Source organism: Rattus norvegicus, chromosome X (assembly GCF_036323735.1).
Source record: "Rattus norvegicus strain BN/NHsdMcwi chromosome X, GRCr8, whole genome shotgun sequence".
Classification (NCBI taxonomy): Eukaryota; Metazoa; Chordata; class Mammalia; order Rodentia; family Muridae; genus Rattus; species Rattus norvegicus.
In genome coordinates, this window is record NC_086039.1 from 129,882,149 (window position 1) to 129,898,872 (window position 16,724).

Sequence of the window (16,724 nt, forward strand, 5' to 3'; positions counted from 1 at the left end):
CTGTTGCCAAGAAGTGCTTGCTGACAGGAGCCTGATATGGATATCTCCTGAGAGGCTCTCCGAGAACCTTAAGCTAACCATCAGACTGAGCATGGAGTTCCCAATGGATGAGTTAGAGAAAGGACTGAAGGAGCTGAAAGGGTTTACAACCGCATGGGAAGAACAATAATATCAACCAACTAGACCCCCACCCGGGGAGGGGGCTCCCTGGGACTAAACAACCAAACAAAGAATACACAGGGACAGACCCATGGCTCCAGAGGCATATGTAGCAGAGGATCGCATTGTCTGTCATCAGTAGGAGGAGAAGCCCTTGGTCCTCTGTAGACTCATTTCTCCAATGTAGGGGAATGCCAGGGTGTTGAGGGGGGACTGGGTGGATGGGAGGGGGAGCATCCTCATAGAAGAAGGGGGAGGGGCCTTGGGAGAGGAGGGAACCAGGAAAGGGGATAACATTTTGAAATGTAAATAAATAAACTATCCATTATGAAAAAGGAAATTCTTTAGGGAAGTGGTAGAAAAGGAGTCCAAATGAGTTCCTATTGTTGGGGTTATTATAAACAGGTTCAGTCTCTTTGGATATCAGTTTGAGGCATTCTTTGAAAAAAAAAGAAAACATAAAAAGTGTCTGGGTGGTAGTGGCACACATCTTTAATTCCAGCACTTGGGGGCTCAAAACAGGCAGATCTCTGACTTCCAGGCGAACTTTGTCCATGGAATGATGTCCAGGAGAACTATGACAACACTGTGAAACAAGCCCAAGTGACTTGAAATCCTACACCACAGATACTTGCACAGCTGTGTTGATAGCTTTCTTATTTCCAAGAACTAACGACTGAAAATAATCTAAATTTCTTCTATTGGTGAATGAATAGTGAAAATGAGGTATGTACAGTATGGAATACTACTTGGTTATAAAGAAAAATGAAATCATAAAATTTGAGAAAAATTAATAAAATTAGTACAGATCATAATGAGTAATGCAACTCAGATCCAAAGAGAAAAACAATACTTGCTCTCTCTCTCATGTGAGATGACTAGCACTAAACCTTCAGATATGAGTAAATGCATAAATGAGGAATTTTTAAATGGGCCATTGTTGGAAGAATGAGGAAGCAATAGAGAGGAAAATGGCAAGCTACAAATATAATGTGGGATAAAATGGAAAATTGATGGGGTATTATTAAAAAGTTAGTTAGGGGTGGATATATAATGAAAAAGAGAAGAATGTAAAATAACCATAGGAAATTTTGAGACTGTCATAAGGGATCATAATATTATATATTTCCCTAAAATTACCTATTATACAAATAAGGTGAATAAAATAAAGCATATGATTTAAATGAAATTTCCCCCTCTGGGATAACAAGTCTCCCCACAAGAGACTTAGGTTGTCAACATAAACTCTAATACTAGTAATGAAAAGCCCTCTTTAGACTTGTTGTTCAGTTATCAAAAAGACTTCCCAAACATCGCACTTTATTGCTATTGTCCACGGTTGTCCCTCAGAATATATATTCATATATTTTGCCCAGGTCTCTTTTATGGAGTTTGGAAGTATATATTATTACAGTCGTATATTGGATTTGGTTTTAATTCCACAAACTCATTTAAGTTGTGAATTTTCCCTTGCATGAATTACAGTTTAAGTCTTATAGACATGTATGATTCATATTATATTATAGATAATTAATTCAATTCCCAGAATTAAAGAATTGAGCAATTGGAATAAAAACAATATATTTTTGCAATTAAGAATATATCCGTTTGTCAGATATATAGAAAGATACATTTTGAATATTTCCTTCAAATGTTCCATGTGTTTGAAATCAAACCTCTGTGTTCATATATTAAATTACAACAGAATTTATAATTATGTGAGGAACTGTGGTCAAGAATACCATGATGGGGGGTTGGGGATTTAGCTCAGTGTTAGAGCGCTTGCCTAGGAAGCACAAGGCCCTGGGTTCGGTCCCCAGCTCCGAAAAAAAGAATCAAAAAACAAAAAAAAACAAAAAAAAACAAAAACAAAAACAAAAAAAGAATACCATGATGGTACATGTGGTTTTCTAAACCCTCAAGAGCCTTGATGCCCCAGGCAATGGTAAAGCCTGGTGGGGGTAGGGTGGTGGACTGGGGACATCATCTTGGACACAGTAGGGAGGAAGTTTGAGAGGTAGAACTTTGGGAGGAAGGTCCAGGAACGGGTAATGAATGGACTGTAAAATAAACAAATAAATAAACAAAAGTAATAATAAATACATGAAAGAGATATTCAGGCTAGCACATTTTTCTCTGTCTTAAAATGTGATGATCTCTACCAATCAAGATTTTATCAAGAATTCCTCATCATCCTCATCAGTGCTGTTCAGAGCATGAGTGAATAACTTTTATTCACTGTGAATTACCCAGTCTATGCTTCTTGAAATTGATTTAAAAAGATTATTCTTTCAGATTTCTATGACGATTACTGAAATATCTGTTCAGAAACCTATTTTGATTCATGTCATTCCTTTGGTTGAATGTTTTCTCCTAACCTTTTCTATCTTTGACTTGAGTATTCCATTTTCACCATTGAGTTTCATTACTAATTTGGAGTATAGACCCAAACTACTGAATTGTGATATTCAAAAGATATATACATTCTGAAATTGATTGAAGCTTTATTACTAATAGATAATTATGTGAAAAGATGTTTAATGTTCACCAGCTGCCAAATGGGCGAATTTATATACCTTGTTTAGTGAAATATTATTTTAAAGGCTCTAATTATTGTCATGTACAATTACAGGGATGCACTCAAAAGAGCAAAAGAAGTGACTTTATAAAGCACATAAAGGGAAAATGTTATAAAAGACAAGTTTATATAAGGCAACAAAATATTCAAATCATAATAAAGGAAGGGAAAATGGGAGTTACATTTAATAGAAGAAAAATCTTAGTTACATAAGGTAATTTCAAGAGATCTTCTGAACAGCATTTATGCTGTTTTATCAACAACATAAATTTATCAACACATATTATGGCAAGATTTATCAACACATTATTATGGACATAAATTTATGAAGAGGGAATTTCTCTGGATGCATAATTTTACAATGGGAATAAAGTAAATGTATATTCATGAATCTTGAAAACTTCTGATTTTGAAGATGCTTTCTCTAGCCTAGAATTTTAATTGAAGAAAAACTTAAATACAACTGTTAATAATAGTAAAAATAGGCCTAACAAGACAGCTCAATGGGGTTATGCAATATTATGAATGTATAATTTTATATTTTAAGAGATTGCAAATTTGGCTAGTCTTTACAGCTGGATTTAATAATATACCTTGAGACCATTATACTATTGCGTACTGAAAAGTACATATTTAACCTGCCTTTAAGAGAACGAGGTAGCAACAACATTACATGCCTGGATTTCCCAGGTGATTAACTTTTACAACCTATGTTGTAAATCCTCGTTTGTGTATTCTTTCATGGCCCTGCCCCAGATAATGAATATATATATATAGTTGGTTGTTTGGTTGGTTTTGTTTTATTCCAGACCTGTATAGTTGTTTGTTCCTGAACTCACATGTCTTTACCCTCAGAGTGCTGGGATTATAGGACTGTTTTGTTTTAATATTTTAATAGAAGGATAATTATATCATGTTCACTTATCTTGCCTCTCACCAACCCCTCTGAGCTATAATCACAAATGCTATAATACCAAACTCCCAAATTAATAGTCTCTCTCTCTCTCTCTCTCTCTCTCTCTCTCTCTCTCTCTCTCTCTCTCTCTCTCTCATATTTAATCATCTTAACCAGGTCAAATTGATTGTTATTTTTAATAAAAATTTGATGAAACAAGAAATTGATTTATTTAGATACATAACAATTTCTTTCTTATTTAGCAATAAGTAATTTCTGGCTATCAATTCACTATTGTTATTGATAATAAGCGATGAGTATATAAATTGAGTTAAGCCAAAGGACAACAAAATTTTCCCTTTGTAAAAGTGTTCTATTTTAACCTTTTAAAATTAATTCATAATTTTATTTATTTGCACCCCAAATACCACCACACAGGTACAAAATGCTTTCTCCCATCTGTCTTTCCCTTCACCTCTGAATGATATCCCCCAACCTTGGGGCACCAAGTCTCTACAGGATGAGGTACATCCTCTACCACTGAGACCAGACAAGACAGCCCTCTGCTACATACACATATGCCAGGAAACAGGAACCAGCTGTGTATGCTCTTTAGTTGGTGTCTAAATCTCTGGAGGCCCTCAAGTGTCCAGGATAGTTGACACTGTTGGTATTTCTATGGGTTTGCTATCCCCTTCAGTTCCTTCAACCCTTCTTAGAACTCTTCTACATGGGTTGCAGACTTCTGTCCAATGCTTGGCTGTGAGTATCTGCATCTTTCTGAGTCAGCTGCTGGTAAAGCCTCTCAGAAGACAGCCATGCTAGGCTCCTCTCTGCAAGCATAACATATCATCACTAATAGTGTCAGAGTTTGGTGTCTATCCAAGGAATGGATACCAATTTGGGCAGGTCACTCGAAGCCCTTTCCTTCATTCTCTGCTCCATTTATGGCCCTGCATTTATTTTAGACGGGAACAATTCTGGGTCAAAAATTTTGAAGGTGTTTTAGGGACCCTATGCTTCCACTAGGGGTTCACTGGAGGTAGTGTCTTTATGTTCCATATCCCCAGTGTAGGGCATTTTGGCTAAGGTCACACACATTGAGTCCATCCCCTAACAATGTGTCTTGGTCAGTTTAGTGCTTCCCCTCACCCTCTACCTATAAAGCACCATATTTCCATTAATACTTTTGGCCCGATGTGCCTCTCCTGTGTCTTCCCCATACCTGCTTTTGCTCCACCTTTACATTCTTCCTCCCCACTCCAACGTAGGTCACTGACTCCTACTGCCTCCTATGATTTTTTTGTTTCCCCTTCTAGGTAAGATTTACACATCCTCACATGGGCATTCCTTCATATTAAATTTCTTACAGTTTGTGTGGTGTATCATGGGTATTCTGTATTTTTGTCTAATATCCACTAATTAGTGAGTATATACCATGAATGTTCTTTTGGGCATGTGTTATATAACCCAAAATGATATTTTCTCTTTTCATCGATTTGTCTGCAAAATTCATGATGTCCTTTTTTTAAGAGCTGAATAGTATTCTGTTGAGTAGATTAGCCATATTTCTATATACATTCATATATTGAGGGACATCTGGGTTGTTTCCAGTTCCTAGCTATTGTGGATAAGGTTGCTATCTATGTAGCATAACATGTATCCTTTTGATATGGGGGAGCATCTTTTCGATATTTGCTCAGGAACAGTATATCTGGGTCTTCAGGTAGAACTATTTCCAACTTTCTGAGGAACCATCAGACTCATTTCAAGAGTGGTTGTATAAGTGTGCAATCCCACCAGCAATGGAGAAGTGTTTACCTTATTCCATATCCTTGCCAGCAACTGCTGCCCCATGAGATTTTATTTTAGACATTTTAATTGGTGTAAGGAGGAATCTCAAAGTCATTGTGATTAGCATTTCCTGATATCTAAGGATATTGAACATTTCATTAAATATTTCTGGGCCACTTCAGATTACACTCTTGAAAATTCTGTTTGGCTGTGTACCCCATTATTTAACTGGATCAGTCTGTTTTTTTGGAGTCTAACTTATTAAGTTCTTTATATATTTTAGATATAAGCCCTCTATCAGATATTAATGAATTTCTTTTCCAAGTCTTTAGGCTTCACTTTGTCTTATTGACAGTGTCCTTTGACTTGCATAAGCATTTCAGTTTCAAGAGACCCCATTTATCAATTGTTGATCTTAGAGCCTGAGCCATGGTGTTCTATTCAGGAAATTTTCTCCACTGCCTATTCATTCAATACTATTTCCTCCTTTCTCTCCTGTTAGATTCAGTGTACCTGGATTTATGTTGAGGTCTTTGTTCCACTTGATATGAGCTTTGTGTTAGGTGATAAAAATGGATCAATTTGCATTCCTTTAAACACACACCAACAGTTAAATCAGCAACATTGTTGAAGATGCTGTCTTTTTTCACTGGATAGTTTTGACTTTCTTGTCAAAAATCAAGTTTCTGTGGGTTTGTGGCTGATTTCTGAGCATTGGAATCTATTTATTTGATGAACCTGTCTGCCTTTGTACCAGTACAATGTGGTTTTTATCACTATTGCTTTTCGAATACAGCTTGTTGTCAGGGATGGTGACTTGTTTTCCAAAGTTCTTCTATGTTACAGAATGATTTTGGCTATCCTGGGATTTAAGTTTTCCATATAAATTTGAGAATTGCTCTTTCAATGTCTATAAGCAACTGTGTCAGAATTTTGATGGAAATTGTCTTGAATCTATAAATTGCTTTTTGTAAGATGGACATTTTCACTGTTATTCCTACTAATCCATGAACATGGGGAATCATTTTATTTGCTGATGATATCTTCCTTGCTTTCTTTCTTCAGGGACATGAAATTCTTGTCATACAGGCTTTTCACTTGCTTGGTTAGAGCTTAACCAAGATATTTTATATTATTTTTGACTATTAGAAGGGTGTTTTTTCCCTAATTGCTTTCTCACCACACTTATTATTTTTATAAAGGAGGGATACCTATTTCATTGGATTAATTATGTGTATAACAAGTATATTGAAGTTGTTTATCAGTAATAGGACTTCTCTGGTAGATTTTTTTGGGGGGTCACCTATGTTGAATATCAAATCATATAAAAATAGTGATACCTTGATTTCTCCCTTTCCAGTTTGTATCCTGTTGATCTCCTTTTGTTGTCTTATTGTTCATGCTAGAAATTCAAGTACTATATTGAATAGATAGGGGAAGAGTGGGCAGCCTTACCTTGTCCCTGATTTTAGTGGGATTGATCCATGTTTCTCTCAATACAATTTGATGTTGGCTATTGGTTTGCTGTACATTGTTTTTATTATGTTTAGGTACATACCTTGAATTCCTAACCTCCAAGACTTTTAACATGAAGGAGTATTGCCTTTTGTCAAAGGATTTTTTAACATCTAACGATATCAATGTGTGATATTTTTTTGAGTTAGTGTATAACAAAGATTATGTTAAGGTGATGAAGCGTAAGCCTACCTGATCATATTGAATGACAGTTTTGATCTATTCTAGGATTTGGTTTTCAAGAATTTTATTGAATATTTTTGCAGTGCTGATCATTAACAAAATTGGTCTGAAATTCTTTTTCTTTTTCCATTGTTTGTGTGGTTTAGGTTTCAGGAAACTGTGGTCTCAAAGAAAGAATTAGGAAGTGTTACTTCTGTTGTTACTTTGTGGAATAGTTTCAGGGATATTTCCAGTAACTCAAATTTGAATGCCTGGGTATTTTTTGTTGTTGTTTTTGTTTGTTTGTTTGTTTGTTTGTTTTATTGGTGGTTGTAGAGATTTTTTTTCAAAATATAGATGTTTTTATTGGATATTTTTTATTTACATTTCAAATGTTATTCCCTTTCCCAGTTTCCCATCTATAAGCCCCGTGTCCCATTCCCCCTTCTTCTATGGGGTTATACCACCTCCCCAATCATCTTCCCCCTTGCCACCCTGACATTCTCCTACACTGAGGGGCGTCCATCTTTGGCAGGACCAAGGACTTCTCCTCCCATTGGTGCCCAACAAGACCATCCTCTGCTACACATGCAGCTGGAGTCGTAGATCTGTTGATGTGTACACTTTGAGCAGCGATTTAGTCCCTGGGAGCTCTAGTTGGTTGGTATTATTGTTCTTTTTTTTATTTTTTTAAATATTTTTTTTATTAACTTGAGTATTTCTTATATACATTTCAAGTGTTATTCCCTTTCCCGGTTTCCGGGCAAACATCCACCTCCCCCCTCCCTTTCCTTATGGGTGTTCCCCTCCCAACCCTCCCCCCATTGCCGCCCTCCCCCCATAGTCTAGTTCACTGGGGGTTCAGTCTTAGCAGGACCCAGGGCTTCCCCTTCCACTGGTGCTCTTACTAGGATATTCATTGCTACCTATGGGGTCAGAGTCCAGGGTCAGTCCATGTATAGGCTTTAGGTAGTGGCTTAGTCCCTGGAAGCTCTGGTTGCTTGACATTGTTGTACTTTTGGGGTCTCGAGCCCCTTCAAGCTCTTCCAGTTCTTTCTCTGATTCCTTCAACGGGGGACCTATTCTCAGTTCAGTGGTTTGCTGCTGGCATTCGCCTCTGTATTTGCTGTATTCTGGCTGTGTCTCTCAGGAGCGATCTACATCCGGTTCCTGTAGGCCTGCACTTCTTTGCTTCGTCCATCTTCTCTAATTGGGTGGCTGTATATGTATGGGTCATATGTGGGGCAGGCTCTGAATGGGTGTTCCTTCAGTCTCTGTTTTAATCTTTGCCTCTCCCTTCCATGCCAAGGGTATTCTTTTTCCTCATTTAAAGAAGGAGTGAAGCACTCACATTTTGATCATCCGTCTTGAGTTTCGTTTGTTCTAGGGATCTAGGGTAATTCAAGCATTTGGGCTAATAGCCACTTATCAATGAGTACATACCATGTGTGTTTTTCTGTGATTGGGTTACCTCACTCAGGATGATATTTTCCAATTCCATCCATTTGCCTATGAGTTTCATAAAGTCATTATTTTTGATAGCAGAGTAGTATTGCATTGTGCAGATGTACTACATTTTCTGTATCCATTCCTCTGTTGAAGGGCATCTGGGTTCTTTCCAGCTTCTGGCTATTATAAATAAGGCTGCGATGAACATAGTGGAGCACGGGTCTCTTTTATATGTTGAGGCATCTTTTGGGTATATGCCCAAGAGAGGTATAGCTGGATCCTCAGGCAGTTCAATGTCCAATTTTCTGAGGAACCTCCAGACTGATTTCCAGAATGGTTTTACCAGTCTGCAATCCCACCAACAATGGAGGAGTGTTCCTCTTTCTCCACATCCTCGCCAGCATCTGCTGTCACCTGAGTTTTTGATCTTAGCCATTCTCACTGGTGTGAGGTGAAATCTCAGGGTGGTTTTGATTTGCATTTCCCTTATGACTAAAGATGTTGAACATTTCTTTAGGTGTTTCTCAGCCATTTGGCATTCCTCAGCTGTGAATTCTTTGTTTAGCTCTGAACCCCATTTTTTAATAGGGTTATTTGTTTCCCTGCGGTCTAACTTCTTGAGTTCTTTGTATATTTTGGATATAAGGCCTCTATCTGTTGTAGGATTGGTAAAGATCTTTTCCCAATCTGTTGGTTGCCGTTTTGTCCTAACCACAGTGTCCTTTGCCTTACAGAAGCTTTGCAGTTTTATGAGATCCCATTTGTCGATTCTTGATCTTAGAGCGTAAGCCATTGGTGTTTTGTTCAGGAAATTTTTTCCAGTGCCCATGTGTTCCAGATGCTTCCCTAGTTTTTCTTCTATTAGTTTGAGTGTGTCTGGTTTGATGTGGAGTTCCTTGATCCACTTGGACTTAAGCTTTGTACAGGGTAATAAGCATGGATCGATCTGCATTCTTCTACATGTTGCCCTCCAGTTGAACCAGCACCATTTGCTGAAAATGCTATCTTTTTTCCATTGGATGGTTTTGGCTCCTTTGTCAAAAATCAAGTGACCATAGGTGTGTGGGTTCATTTCTGGGTCTTCAATTCTATTCCATTGGTCTATCTGTCTGTCTCTGTACCAATACCATGCAGTTTTTATCACTATTGCTCTGTAATACTGCTTGAGTTCAGGGATAGTGATTCCCCCCCTGAAGTCCTTTTATTGTTGAGGATAGCTTTAGCTATCCTGGGTTTTTTGTTATTCCAGATGAATTTGCAAATTGTTCAGTCTAACTCTTTGAAGAATTGGATTGGTATTTTGATGGAGATTGCATTGAATCTGTAGATTGCTTTTGGTAAAATGGCCATTTTTACTGTATTAATCCTGCCAATCCATGAGCATGGGAGATCTTTCCATCTTCTGAGGTCTTCTTCAATTTCTTTCCTCAGTGTCTTGAAGTTCTTATTGTACTGATCTTTTACTTGCTTGGTTAAAGTCACACCAAGCTACTTTATATTATTTGGGTCTATTATGAAGGGTGTCGTTTCCCTAATTTCTTTCTCGGCTTGTTTCTCTTTTGTATAGAGGAAGGCAACTGATTTATTTGAGTTAATTTTATACCCAGCCACTTTGCTGAAGTTGTTTATGAGCTTTAGTAGTTCTCTGGTGGAACTTTTGGGATCACTTAAATATACTATCATGTCACCTGCAAATAGTGATATTATGACCTCTTCTTTTCCGATCTGTATCCTCTTGATCTCCTTTTGTTGTCTGATTGCTCTGGCTAGAACTTTAAGAACTATATTGAATAAGTAGGGATAGAGTGGGCAGCCTTGTCTAGTCCCGGATTTTAGTGGGATTGCTTCAAGTTTCTCTCCATTCAGTTTAATGTTAGCAACTGGTTTGCTGTATATGGCTTTTACTATGTTGAGGTATGGGCCTTGAATTCCTATTCTTTCCAGGACTTTTATCATGAAGGGGTGTTGAATTTTGTCAAATGCTTTCTCAGCATCTAATGAAATGATCATGTGGTTCTGTTCTTTCAGTTTGTTTATATAATGGATCACGTTGATGGTTTTCCGTATATTAAACCATCCCTGCATGCCTGGGATGAAGCCTACTTGATCATGGTGGATGATTGTTTTGATGTGCTCTTGAATTCGGTTGGCCAGAATTTTATTGAGTATTTTTGCGTTGATATTCATAAGGGAAATTGGTCTGAAGTTCTCTTTCTTTGTTGTGTCTTTGTGTGGTTTAGGTATAAGAGTAATTGTGGCTTCGTAGAAGGAATTCGGTAGTGCTCCATCTGTTTCAATTTTGTGGAATAGTTTGGATAATATTGGTATGAGGTCTTCTATGAAGTTTTGATAGAATTCTGCACTAAACCCGTCTGGACCTGGGCTCTTTTTGGTTGGGAGACCTTTAATGACTGCTTCTATTTCCTTAGGAGTTATGGGGTTGTTTAACTGGTTTATCTGTTCCTGATTTAACTTCGATACCTGGTATCTGTCTAGGAAATTGTCCATTTCCTGAAGATTTTCAAGTTTTGTTGAATATAGGTTTTTATAGTAAGATCTGATGATTTTTTGAATTTCCTCTGAATCTGTAGTTATGTCTCCCTTTTCATTTCTGATTTTGTTAATTTGGACGCACTCTCTGTGTCCTCTCGTTAGTCTGGCTAAGGGTTTATCTATCTTGTTGATTTTCTCAAAGAACCAACTTTTGGTTCTGTTGATTCTTTCTATGGTCCTTTTTGTTTCTACTTGGTTGATTTCAGCTCTGAGTTTGATTATTTCCTGCATTCTACTACTCCTGGGTGTATTTGCTTCTTTTTGTTCTAGAGCTTTTAGGTGTGCTGTCAAGCTGCTGACATATGCTCTTTCCTGTTTCTTTCTGCAGGCACTCAGCGCTATGAGTTTTCCTCTTAGCACAGCTTTCATTGTGTCCCATAAGTTTGGGTATGTTGTACCTTCATTTTCATTAAATTCTAAAAAGTTTTTAATTTCTTTCTTTATTTCTTCCTTGACCAGGTTATCATTGAGTAGAGCATTGTTCAATTTCCACGTATATGTGGGCATTCTTCCCTTATTGTTATTGAAGACCAGTTTTAGGCCGTGGTGGTCCGATAGCACGCATGGGATTATTTCTATTTTTCTGTACCTGTTGAGGCCCGTTTTTTGACCAATTATATGGTCAATTTTGGAGAAAGTACCATGAGGGGCTGAGAAGAAGGAATATCCTTTTGCTTTAGGATAGAATGTTCTATAAATATCCGTTAAGTCCATTTGGCTCATGACTTCTCTTAGTCTGTCGACATCACTGTTTAATTTCTGTTTCCATGATCTGTCCAGTGATGAGAGTGGGGTGTTGAAATCTCCCACTATTATTGTGTGAGGTGCAATGTGTGTTTTGAGTTTTAGTAAGGTTTCTTTTACCTATGTAGGTGCCCTTGTATTTGGGGCATAGATATTTAGGATTGAGAGTTCATCTTGGTGGATTTTTCCTTTGATGAATATGAAGTGTCCTTCCATATCTTTTTTGATGACTTTTAGTTGGAAATTGATTTTATTTGATATTAGAATGGCTACTCCAGCTTGCTTCTTCTGACCATTTGCTTGGAAAGTTGTTTTCCAGCCTTTCACTCTGAGGTAGTGTCTGTCTTTGTCTGTGAGGTGTGTTTCCTGTAGGCAGCAGAATGCAGGGTCCTCATTGCGTATCCAGTTTGTTAATCTATGTCTTTTTATTGGGGATGTGAGGCCATTGATATTGAGAGATATTAAGGAATATTGATTATTGCTACCCGTTATATTCATATTTGGATGTAAGGTTATGTTTGTGTGCTTTCATTCTCTTTGTTTTGTTGCCAAGTCGATTAGTTTCTTGCTTCTTCTAGGGTATATCTTGCCTCCTTATGTTGGGCTTTACCATTTATTATCCTTTGTAGTGCTGGATTTGTACAAATATATTGTGTAAATTTGGTTTTGTCATGGAATATCTTGGTTTCTCCATCAATGTTAATTGAGAGTTTTGCTGGATACAATAACCTGGGCTGGCATTTGTGTTCTCTTAGGGTCTGTATGACATCAGTCCAGGATCTTCTGGCCTTCATAGTTTCTGGCGAGAAGTCTGGTGTGATTCTGATAGGTCTGCCTTTATATGTTACTTGGCCTTTTTCCCTTACTGCTTTTAATATTCTTTCTTTATTTTGTGCGTTTGGTGTTTTGACAATTATGTGACGGGAGGTGTTTCTTTTCTTGTCCAATCTATTTGGAGTTCTGTAGGCTTCTTGTATGTCTATGGGTATCTCTTTTTTTTAGGTTAGGGAAGTTTTCTTCTATGATTTTGTTGAAGACATTTACTGGTCCTTTGAGCTGGGAGTCTTCACTCTCTTCTATACCTATTATCCTTAGGTTTGATCTTCTCATTGAGTCCTGGATTTCCTGTATGTTTTGGACCAGTAGATTTTTCTGCTTTACATTATCTTTGACAGTTGAGTCAATGATTTCTATGGAATCTTCTGCTCCTGAGATTCTCTCTTCCATCTCTTGTATTCTGTTGGTGAAGCTTGTATCTACAGCTCCTTGTCTCTTTTTTTGGTTTTCTATATCCAGGGTTGTTTCCCTGTGTTCTTTCTTGATTGCTTCTATTTCCATTTTTAATTCCTTCAACTGTTTGATTGTGTTTTCCTGGAATTCTTTCAGGGATTTTTGTGTCTCCTCTCTATGGGCTTCTGCTTGTTTATTCATGTTTTCCTAGAATTCTTTCAGGCATTTTTGCGATTCCTCTCTGTAGGCTTCTACTTGTTCTCTAAGGGAGTTCTTCACGTCTTTCTTGAAGTCCTCCAGCATCATGATCAAAAACGATTTTGAAACTAGATCTTGCTTTTCTGGTGTGTTTGGATATTCCATGTTTGTTTTGATGGGAGAATTGGGCTCCGATGGTGCCATGTAGTCTTGGTTTCTGTTGCTTTGGTTCCTGCGCTTGCCTCTCGCCATCAGATTATCTCTAGTGTTACTTTGTTCTGCTATTTCTGACAGTGGCTAGACTGTCCTATAAGCCTGTGTGTCAGGAGTGCTGTAGACCTGTTTTCCTCTCTTTCAGTCAGTTATGGGGACAGAGTTTTCTGCTTTCGGGCGTGTAGTTTTTCCTCTCTACATGTCTTCAGCTGTTCCTGTGGGCCTGTGTCTTGAGTTCACCAGGCAGCTTCTTGCAGCAGAAAATTTGGTCTTACCTGTGGTCCTGAGGCTCAAGTTCGCTCGTGGGGTGCTGCCCACGGGCTCTCTGCAGTGGCAGCAACCAGGAAGACCTGTGCCGCCCCTTCCGGGAGCTTCAGTGCACCAGGGTTCCAGATGGTCTTTGGCTTTTTCCTCTGGCGTCCGAGATGTGTGTGCAGGGAGCAGTCTCTTCTGGTTTCCCAGGCTTGTCTGCCTCTCTGAAGGTTTAGCTCTCCCTCCCACGGAATTTGGGTGCAGAGAACTGTTTATCCGGTCTGTTTCCTTCAGGTTCTGGCGGTGTCTCAGGCAGGGGTCCTGCCGCTCCTGCCCCCCCACCCCCACGGGAGCCCAGAGGCCTTATACAGTTTCCTCTTGGGCCAGGGATGTGGGCAGGGGTGAGCAGTGTTGGTGGTCTCTTCCGCTCTGCAGCCTCAGGAGTGCCCACCTGACCAGGCGGTTGGGTCTCTCTCTCACCGGGTCTGGGCGGTTGTAGAGATTTTAATGACTGCTTCTATTTCCTTAGGAGTTATGGGACTGTTTAGATAGTTGACCTGATATTGACTTAACTTTGAGATGTGGCATATGTGTAGAAAATCATTAATTTCGTCTAGCTTTACTATTTTTGTTTTTGTTTTTGAATATAGGCTTTTGTAGTAAAACTTTATGAATTTTGAGTTTCCTCAGTTTCTGTTACTCCTATTGGGTGCGATTGTTTCTTTCTCTTCTAGGAATTTCAGGTATGCTATGAAATTGCTAGTGTAGGATCTTGCCAGTTTCTTTAAGAGGGAACTTAGTGCTATGAATTTTTTTCTATTAACATGGCTTTCATTGTGTCCTGTAAGTTTGAATATATTGTAGTGTCATATTCCTTGAATTCTAGAAAGACATTAATTTCTTTCTACCCTGACCAGGTTATTGTTGAGTGGATTGTTGTTCAGCTTTCATGAGTATGTGGAATTTCTATTGTTTCTTTTGTTGTTGAAGTCCAGCCTTAGTCCATGGTGATCTGATAGAATAAAAGCAGTTATTTCAATCTTCTTTTCTGATTGTATATTCAATTTTAGAGAAAGTTCTGAGTTGCTGAGAAGAAGGTATTTGTGGGGGGCATGGAATGTTCTGTAGATAGATGTTAAATCCATTTGGTTCATAACTTCTGTTAGTTTCATTGTGTCTTGGATTAGTTTCAGTTTTGATCACCTGTCCATTGAAGAGTGTGGGGTGTTAAAATCTCCCACTCTTGTTGTGTGGGTTTCAATGTTTGTTTTGACCTTTAGTAAAGTTTCTTTTACAAAATCTTTTTTACAGCCCTGTACTCCGAGGTTGTGTCATTGTTGATGAAGCATTTTTCTTGTATGCAGGAGAGTGCTGGGTCTTGTTTACATGTCCAGTCTGTTAGACTTTGTCTTTTATTGGGGAACTGAGTCCGTTGGCAGTCAGTGATATTAATGACTAATGATTGTTATTTCATGTTATTTTGTGTTTTTGTGGTGATACTATATCTGTGTGATTCTCTTTTTTGGGGTTTATTGTGAGATGATCCATTTGTTGTATTTTTAGGGGTGTAGTTACCTTCCTTGTCTTGGACTTTTACTTCTAGTTAGTATGCTCTGTAGGGCTGGATGTGTAGAAAGATATTGTTTAAATTTTGTTTTGTCATGGAATATCTTTGTTTCTTCATCTATGGTGATTGAGTTTGTTTCTGGTATAATAGTCTGAGCTAGCATCTGTGTTCTCTTAGAGATTGCAAGATATATGTGCAGGATCTTCTGACTTCTAGAATCTCTATTGACAAGTCAGGACTAATTGTGGTAGGTCTGTTTCTACATATTACTTGGCCCTCTTTCCCTTGAAGTTTTAATACTCTGTTTTATTGTATTTAGTGTTTTTATTATCATTTTGCTGGAAGATTTTCTTTTCTTGTCCAGGCTATTTGGTGTTCTGTAGGGTACTTCTATGTATTTTGTTAATTTTTTCTATAGGTTAGGAAAGTTTTCTAGTATGATGTTATTGAAAATGGTTTCTGGCCCTTTGAAGTGGAAATCTTCATCCTCTTCAATTCCTGTTATACATAGGTTTGGTCTTTTCATTGTGTCCCAAATTTCCTGGATGTTTTACATAATTTGTCCACTAGGCATTTTCTTTGACTGAAGTACCAGTGTGTGTGTGTATATATATATATATATATATATATATATATATATATATATACTTTTTAAAATATTTTAATGCCTTCAATTACCTCTCCCATCTTTTTATTCTGTTGGTGATAACTGTGTTGTTAGTTCTTGTTCTCTTTCCAAAGTTTTCCACAACTAGGGTTGTCTCAATTGTAAATGCTTTTTTGTTTGTATTTCTATTTTGAGGTCTTGTACCTGATGGAGCCCAATTTTACTGGCTTTTGTTGATTATGTACTCATGTTTGCCTTTTACCATCACGTCTGTGGTTTTAACTGACCCGTGTGTTTGGGGTTAGAGCAAGTTTTCTGGGAGGCAGCCTGGGCTGCCTCTCTGAATAGAACATATCTCTTGTGCTCCTAGATAGAGCAGGCCTCATGGAAGACAGGCACAGCTGTTGGGTGGGTGGGTGGCTGGCTGAACAGAATACCAATGTGGCATATATGCAGGTCAAGGTGCAGACCTGGAAGGAGATGGGGCTCCAAATGTGTGAAACAGAGTCCAAGTCTTATGGACTCTGTGAGGTTCTAGCTAGCATGGGTAAGGGTCCTCCCCTGTGTCCCTGAATAGAGCATTCCTCCTGTGAGAGCGGAAGGGCTATAAGATGTGGGAGCAGGCATGCAGATCTACCACAGATGCGGGTAGAGGTTTGGACCAGAAGGGCTTATTTTTCTTTGAATTCTATTGTTACATAATATTCATATTTATGTGTCTATGAGCATACATGAATAACATACAAATACACTTCATCTAGATTTTCAAGTTTTATTGAGTATAGGCATTTGTAGTAGGATCTGATGT